General features: G+C 52.9%; 1 protein-coding gene and 1 long non-coding RNA gene across 4 annotated transcripts in view; one reads left to right on the top strand and one right to left on the bottom strand.

Annotated features, from left to right (window-relative positions):
• Window positions 1-1,723, bottom strand: part of ATP8B1 (ATPase phospholipid transporting 8B1) — a 21,490-nt gene extending 19,767 nt beyond the window's left edge. The window contains exon 1 of one of the 3 annotated variants that reach the window (XM_015615786.3): window positions 1,353-1,723. The gene's annotated coding sequence lies outside the window, so the exon portion shown is untranslated. The remainder of the gene's footprint in view (window positions 1-1,352) is intronic. The other 2 variants (XM_033511484.1, XM_033511483.1) reach the window with 2 other exon arrangements.
• The window catches only part of LOC107198653, a 9,637-nt gene continuing 3,626 nt past the window's right edge, over window positions 1,483-7,493 (top strand). Inside the window, exons 1-2 of the long non-coding RNA XR_001519084.1 lie at window positions 1,483-1,556; window positions 7,037-7,080. This is a non-coding gene — a long non-coding RNA (uncharacterized LOC107198653). The remainder of the gene's footprint in view (window positions 1,557-7,036; window positions 7,081-7,493) is intronic.

Genomic DNA, 7,493 nt, shown 5'->3' with positions numbered 1-7,493 from the left:
CACAGAGCTCGAGCAGGGCTCAGAGATCGCTCTCCAGCCACAATCACACCCTTCACCCCGACAAGCACAGAAACAGAGAGGTTAAGTGATTTGCCCAAGGCCATTGGCTAAGTCACTGACAGCCAGGGTTGGGTTTCAGAATGCTCCTGCATTCAGTTACAGCTGCACAAAGCATCTCATTTAACAGAGGTCTGACAAAGCCCACGGCCAGCGAGAGCATCAAAACCCCTCTGATGTGAAACAACACCGACCCAGCTCCTTTCCACATTCAAGAGCAGGCAGAGCTTCACGCTCTCAGCCCTCAAACAACAGGCACAGCGACAAGAGAGCAGAGAAATTGCAGCTCATTCTAAAACAGCTTCAGCACGAGTGGCTTTTGGAATTCACCATCCCAAACCCCAAAGCAAAGGTCCAGAACATTCAATACACACTGTCTCATATGGCAGAATTAAGTGAGAACAGTTTAGAAGTTACTGGAAATACAACGGTAGCTACAAGTTAACACAGAGACGGAGGCCTGGGACAGGAACCAAGCTCTAAGGTGATCACCAGCGCAGAAGCTGACAAGGAAAACTTCAAAAATGGCCAGATACAACTTCTAAACCAGGCTTTGAGGAGCAAGACAGATCAAAACCCACAGCCAGAGAGAAAGCGGAGCAAGGCTGGTCCAGCACAGGCACTTACAGAGAGTTAAGCCAGGGAGTCGGGCAGCAGCCACACACGGGTGGGGACTGCCCCAGGACTGCCCCAGCAGCCCCGGCTCCCCCGGCCGAGCACCGCAGGGACCGAGCAGCCCCGGCCATCACTCACTGCCCCGGCTGCCGCCGCTGCTCGGCCTCTTGGCTTTCAGAGCTCTCCTGCTGCCAGCCGAGCCAGCGGTGAAACTCTCCATTAGCTGCTCCATTTAGCACAGCTCCATCCCCACTCCGGGGAAGGGATGCTGTTTAAACCACAGGCACGAAGCACGAGGTAACAGCACCGACACACCGACTTTTTTTTCGTGTGTGTTTTGTTTGTTTGTTTTGTTTTGTTTTGTTTTGTTTTGTTTTGTTTTGTTTTGTTTTGTTTTGCAAGCAAGTCACTGAGCTCACAGGTAACTTGTCCAGTATTTTCTGTTGCAGAATTACCGTTCCTTAATGCAGAAACCTATTGCTGCTCTGATGGCTGTACAAACACTGACTAATGAGTAATCACCCCGCAGCCCTGAAGGCTGTTTTCATCATTTATAGCTATGGGAATGAAAACCGGGAGCAGGGCATCCAGCCCAGGGCCACGAGCTGGAGTCAGTGCCCGGGGGATTCGGGGTGGCCGGTGACAGCCGAGCTGGGCAGGCTCCCCGTGCCTTAACTTACCTCACCTCCCGGCAAACTCCTGCGCTTTCCTTAAACTTCCAGACTGGAGAGACTCGGAGTTCCGCGGTCACCGGCAGCACATCCCGCGGCTGGGAGCGAGGGGAACGCCGATCCCCTTGGGGTTCAGGTCGGCGCTGCCAGCCGCTCTGTCCCGCCGGGCTTTAAACCCTCCGAAGGAACGCGTGGGATCACCGTTCCGAGCAGGTGATGTTCTGGGAAGGAAAGAGAAAAGAAAAGAAGGCGTTCCGGGTGTGCCCTGGGTCAGCTCCGGCCCCTCCTGTGCGGCGGGGCGGGCCGGGACAGAGCCTGCCCCGACCCCCGGCCCGCACCGAGCGCGGCTCTTGCGGAGGTGGCGCTGGACGTGTCCGGGGGTGATGGATGTACCGCGGCTGGGGCGGCACCGCCCTGCAGCCCCGGCCCGTCTCCGGCAGCCCCGGTCCCTTTCCGGCAGCCCCGGCCCCTCTCCGGCAGCCCCGGTCCCTCTCCGGCAGGTCCGGTCCCTCTGCGGCTGTCCGGGCGCGTCTGTGGCTGTCCCGGCCCGTCTCAGGCAGCCCCGGCCCCTCTCCGGCAGCCCCGGCCCGTCTCCGGGAGCCCCGGTCCCTCTCCGGGAGCCCCGGTCCCTCTCCGGCAGCCCCGGCCCCTCTCCGGCAGCCCCGGTCCCTCTCCGGCAGCCCCGGCCCCTCTCCGGCAGCCCCGGTCCCTCTCCGGCAGGTCCGAACCCCCGGCCCCTCTCCGGGAGCCCCGGTCCCTCTCCGGCAGGTCCGAACCCCCGGCCCCTGTTCGGGAGCCCCGCAGCCGCCGCTGGGCAGGAGGTCCCCGGCCCCGGCCCCACCTGTGCCAGCGGGTCCCCTCTCGCTAGCTCAGCTCCTCTCGAGCCCCGCCGGCCCCGCGCCCGCCCCGGCTCCCTGGCAGCCGCCGCCAGACCGGCCGGACGGGTTCCCCCGGTTCTCCGGGCGGGGAGCAGGGGAGGGGCCCCGGCCCGACACAGAGCGGCCGCTCCCGCCGCCGCCTCCCCGCTCGGGCTCGGGGGCGGCGGGACCCTCCGGCCGCTGCTGGCACCTGCGGGAGATGCTGCCGTGAAGGACCGGGGGTTCTGGGACCCGCAGGAGATGCTGCCCTGCGGGTCCGGGGGTTCTGGGACCCGCGGGAGATGTGGCGTGCAGGACCGGGGGTTCTGGTACCTGCGGGAGATGATGCCCTGCGGGACCGGGGGTTCTGGGACCCGCGGGAGATGTGGCGTGCAGGATCGGGGGTTCTGGTACCTGCGGGAGATGATGCCCTGCGGGACCGGGGGTTCTGGTACCTGCGGGAGATGCTGCCGTGCAGGACCGGGGGTTCTGGTACCTGCGGGAGATGATGCCGTGCAGGACCGGGGGTTCTGGTACCTGCGGGAGATGATGCCCTGCGGGACCGGGGGTTCTGGTACCTGCGGGAGATGATGCCCTGCGGGACCGGGGGTTCTGGTACCTGCGGGAGATGCTGCCGTGAAGGACCGGGGGTTCTGGTACCCGCGGGAGATGCTCCCTGAGGGACCGGGGGTTCTGGGACCCGCAGGAGATGCTGCCCTGCGGGTCCGGGGGTTCTGGGACCCGCTGAAGACGCTGCCCTGCGGGTCCGGGGGTTCTGGTACCCGCTGAAGACGCTGCCCTGCGGGTCCGGGGGTTCTGGTACCTGCGGGAGATGCTGCCCTGCGGGACCGGGGGTTCTGGGACCCGCTGAAGACGCTGCCCTGCGGGTCCGGGGGTTCTGGTACCTGCGGGAGATGCTGCCCTGCGGGACCGGGGCTCTCCGGAGGTGGCCGCTCCAGCAGCAGCCAGGGGAAGGATGAGCTGGAGCTCTGGTGATAACTGGGACCTCCCTCCTGGCGTTGTTGTAAATGACAGGGTTGCTTCATCGCTCCTTATTCGCTGGACTGTGCAGCATTACGGAGAGCTTTGGAAACGCTGCGGGATTTTAACCTTTTGGCCTTTCAAAAGCTCAGAATGGACTCCTGGTTCCCAAACCCTTTTGAGGAAGGACTGGAGAGTCGGGGGATGCGCAGGAGTGATATTGTTAACCCACGGTTTTGCTCAGTAATAAGTAGATAAATTAATTAGCAGTGCTGTTCTGCCAGATGCACATTTGTTCACAAATAATGCAGTTTAGGGTAAGTGGAACGCAGATATGGTTACTGATCTGATTAAATACAAAAATCTGGAAAATGCTGTCTCTTAAAGTGATGATGGGCTGCTGGTCAGTACTAAAAGTGATCTTTGTTTTGGACTGGCAGGTATTGGAGAGACTGCATGGTTTCTTTTTCAGCAGCAACAATATTCAATTTTCCTGTGCCAGAAAAGTCTTGTTCAAACAGACTTGGTTTTCCTAGACCAAAAATGTGGTGCTGAGTTCCAGAGCTGTGTCTTTCAGCACTTTTCTATTTTACTGCCTGCCTCAAATTCCTCACACCAGAATAAAACCATATTTAATGAAAATCAGGAACATTTTGGCTTAGCAAAGCAGACGAGTTACTTGTGCCTGTGACAATTCCTGTTTTGTGCAGGACATTAATTCCTGCCCAGAGCTGAACATTTGGCTTTGACTGCAATATTCACAAGCACGGTTTGTGAGACACACTGTCAGGAAGGAATTTACTGGAGATAAAAGGGTCCCTTAGCAGTGACTAATGGCCCAGCCCAAATATTAGTTTTACACTTAGTCCAGATCCATGTCTGAGGGAAACAGCAGCTGTTCCCCAGGCTGGGGCCATGAGGAGGAGCATCCTCCACTGCCCCTCTCAGGGCCTGGTCCTGCTCAGTTCCTGCAGGTATTTCTGCTTTGGGACTTTTCTCCTCCATCCTCTCCTTTATTCCTCAGTCTCATCCTTCACCCCAAAACAGCAACGTGCCCTGGTCAGAAATACATTCCTTTCTGTCCACTGCTCCTCTCTCCTTCCCATCCTCTGCTCCTGTCTCGTTTTGGTTTGGGACACAACTGTGTGTAAAGGGTTATACACCATAATAATTCTGTATTTAAGCAGTTCTCTACACACCTATTTATTCACATTCTTATTTGACTCATTTCCTAATATGCAGAAACCAGGGGATAACGTAGATTGTCTTTTTAAGCAATCCTCTCCCTGTTCATCTTTCTCTTGTTTTCTTTAGCAATTAATGCAAACGGGGAGAAAAGAGTTTAATTCTCTAAATGTTTCAGCTAATCTGGAATCAAAAGTCATTAATTTGAGGAAAGGGCAGATGCTACAATATGTATAGTTTGTAGGCAGAAGATAAGAGGTGGCAATTCTGCTGAGAGGATTGTGCCTTTCTGTGTTAAAACGTGGAGGATTTCCTCTTTTTCCTTTTTTCTTCCCCCATTCAAATGAAAAACTTTCAGACAAAATTGATAGATTCGAGGTCTTCCTAGACTAAAGCTCAGTTTCAGTGTCAAGAAAGCTGAGCCCAGATCTTTTGGAAGTTTCAATTTCCTGCCACCGATATCTAAAAGAGAAGGAACCAACAAATCAATGGCAGTCGCAGCTCCAGAGATAACCCTCGGCAGAGGGATGCCTTCCTGCCTCCTCACACTGCCGTGTGATTTCAGATGGAATCTGATCACTAATCAATAAAAGGAGCGGCTTCATCTTGTGCCAGAACCTCACGAGCTCCAGGAACACGTTAGCAGGACACTCGTGTGTCGGTGTACAGGTTTCTCCAGGGAGCTTTTCTCTGCCTCACGTTTGCTGGAGACAGCTCAGCTTTAATCAGGCTCCACTCCAACTGAATTGTTAATTACCATTAATTACCATTAATTAAGGCAGCTCTGCTGGGTGAGTGCAGCCCAGCAGAGATGGAGCGGTGAGTGCCGGAGTGCGCTTGGAGCGTGCCTCGTTATTCCCTGGATAAGGGATCCTCCCGTGCTTACAGACATTCAGAAACCCTAACGCCAATTTCATGGCAAGGAACGGAGGTGTGCAGATCTTTCCTACTCCAGCTATTCAAAAATGTTTCCTGTGCATCCCTTTATCTTCTGTGATCCATCAAATGTGTGGATTTTATACGAGTCCGTGTGTCCATAAAGCCTCTCCACCAAGCGTGGCAGGGACGTTTCCTGTAGAGAACAGCTCTTTTTCCCAGAAAAGAAATTAAATCGGGGGCTGAGGTTTCTGAGGAGCACAGGATGGGGCCCTTGACTCCATCTGGATCCCGGTGTTTTCCCGAGGAGCTCGGGTGTTCCTCCTCGTTTCTGCCAGCAGATGGGGAAGCACTCCGCTGAATTCCGGGAGCTCCGGTGCCAGCACGGAGCTGGCTGCTCCTCTGCTCGCTTCCCGGCTGGAACACCGGCTTTTAAAGCGTTAAATCTGCATGCCCTCACTCGGGATTGGTTTGGGAAGCAGGAGGGAACGGAGCTCCTGGGATCTGGGAACAAGAGCTGCCCGTACAGTGATCAATTCAGAGCTGTAGGATGTACCCATGGCCTTGCTGGGTGTTGGGAGATGAAGGATGGAACTAAAAATCACTGACTCGAGTTCTGTGCCTGTTTCCACCGTATTTCCTTTCTGAATTTCCTTTCCCTGGAAGAGCCGAACCGATTTAATCCTGGAGCTGTGCAGTGTTCAAGCACTTCATTCCTTCTCACGCTCCCACTTGGAATTTCAGTGGGAAGCCGAGTTTTGCTCACAGATTGGACCTTTTTGAAGGTGGAAATGCTCCCATCCATTAGGAAGTCTTTTACTTGTCTGGTTGGGTTTTTGTTTGTTTGGGATTTTGGAGGGCTTTTGTTTGTTTGTTTTTCTTTTTGTTTGTTTTGTTAGGGGTTTTGTTAGGGTTTTTTACACTAGAAGGGGTTTTTTGTTTGTTTTTGTTTTCCCTGTGAGTCTGTGCTGTCACAAATCAAAATTCAGGCTTTTCTGGCTGTATCCTGTCTTCTGTGAATTGTGATGAGTCTTTCCTCAAGGGAGCATTACTCCTGCTCAGCTTTCACCCAGTGTATGCCATTGTTCAGCTCTGGGCTATTGTTTTGGGATATTATTGATTTTATGACTTGCATTGTTGTCTGCACAAAACCAGGCCCATTTTGGGTAATTTGCTGCTTTCATACTTTCTGAAGGAAGGGAACGTATGTTGGCTTGACTGAAGCAGCAACAAAACCCTGCTATTATTTTATGTGGTTTAAAAAGAGAATCCATCTCACGTTTCCCTGGAGGAATTACTACAACATTACTCAGAACCTTTTGTGTGGGCTTTGCCTTTGGGATGTTATCCCAGATAGTGCACATCGCTGCTCTGACTGGCTGGCATGCAAAAAAAGATGGGAAAAACCAGTCTGCCAGGCAATTCTAGCTGTAATTCCATGAAAATTCACAGTAGTAGGTGAATCCTCCAGGAGAGAGCAAGGTGCAGGGAATAATTTTACTTACAAATTCAAAGCGTTGTACAAAGATTAAATCATCTCTGAAGAGTTTCCAAGTGATATGTCCTAGTGAAGTAATTCCAGTGACTGAAACGCTGCTCACACAGCAGGCAGGGAATTCAATTAAGGAGAAGAAAGTAAGAACACCAAGGACAAACTGTGGCTGCAGGGTACATATCCAGATGCTCCTAATGGCTTCTTCTGCCCTACAGCTGCTCTCTGGCCATGTCTGGGCAGGGAAGCAGAGGTTTGAAAAGGAACAACAGGTCATGTGGATCATTTTTTCTCTCTTTCAGGAGCAGTTTGCAGTGCACAGATTTCTCAGTGCACACAGGAACAGGTGAGGAGCCACCTGTGAGCAGCCATGGGACCACACAGCTCTGCTGGGACTGGGAAGGCAGCTCCAGATCCCCAGGGTGTATCCAGCATGTAGCACCATCCCTCTGTTTTACCACAGACATGTGAAAGTCAGTCTGTTTGTTTGTTTTTGAGGGAAGTTGCTGCTTTTAGCCACCTCACAATGACATTTTATGTAACATGTTCATGAGTGGGGCTGTACCGAGAGCCATGGATGTATATATATATATATATACACACATATATGCATATATTATATATAAAAATATTTATAATAGAGGCATTACAACAAAGTGGCCACATATATCTATATCTATATCTATATCTATATCTATATCTATATCTATATCTATATCTATATCTATATCTATATCTATATCTATATCTATATCTATA

Source organism: Parus major, unplaced genomic scaffold, assembly GCF_001522545.3.
Source record: "Parus major isolate Abel unplaced genomic scaffold, Parus_major1.1 Scaffold258, whole genome shotgun sequence".
Taxonomy (NCBI): domain Eukaryota; kingdom Metazoa; phylum Chordata; class Aves; order Passeriformes; family Paridae; genus Parus; species Parus major.
This window is presented reverse-complemented; position numbering and strand designations above follow the sequence as displayed.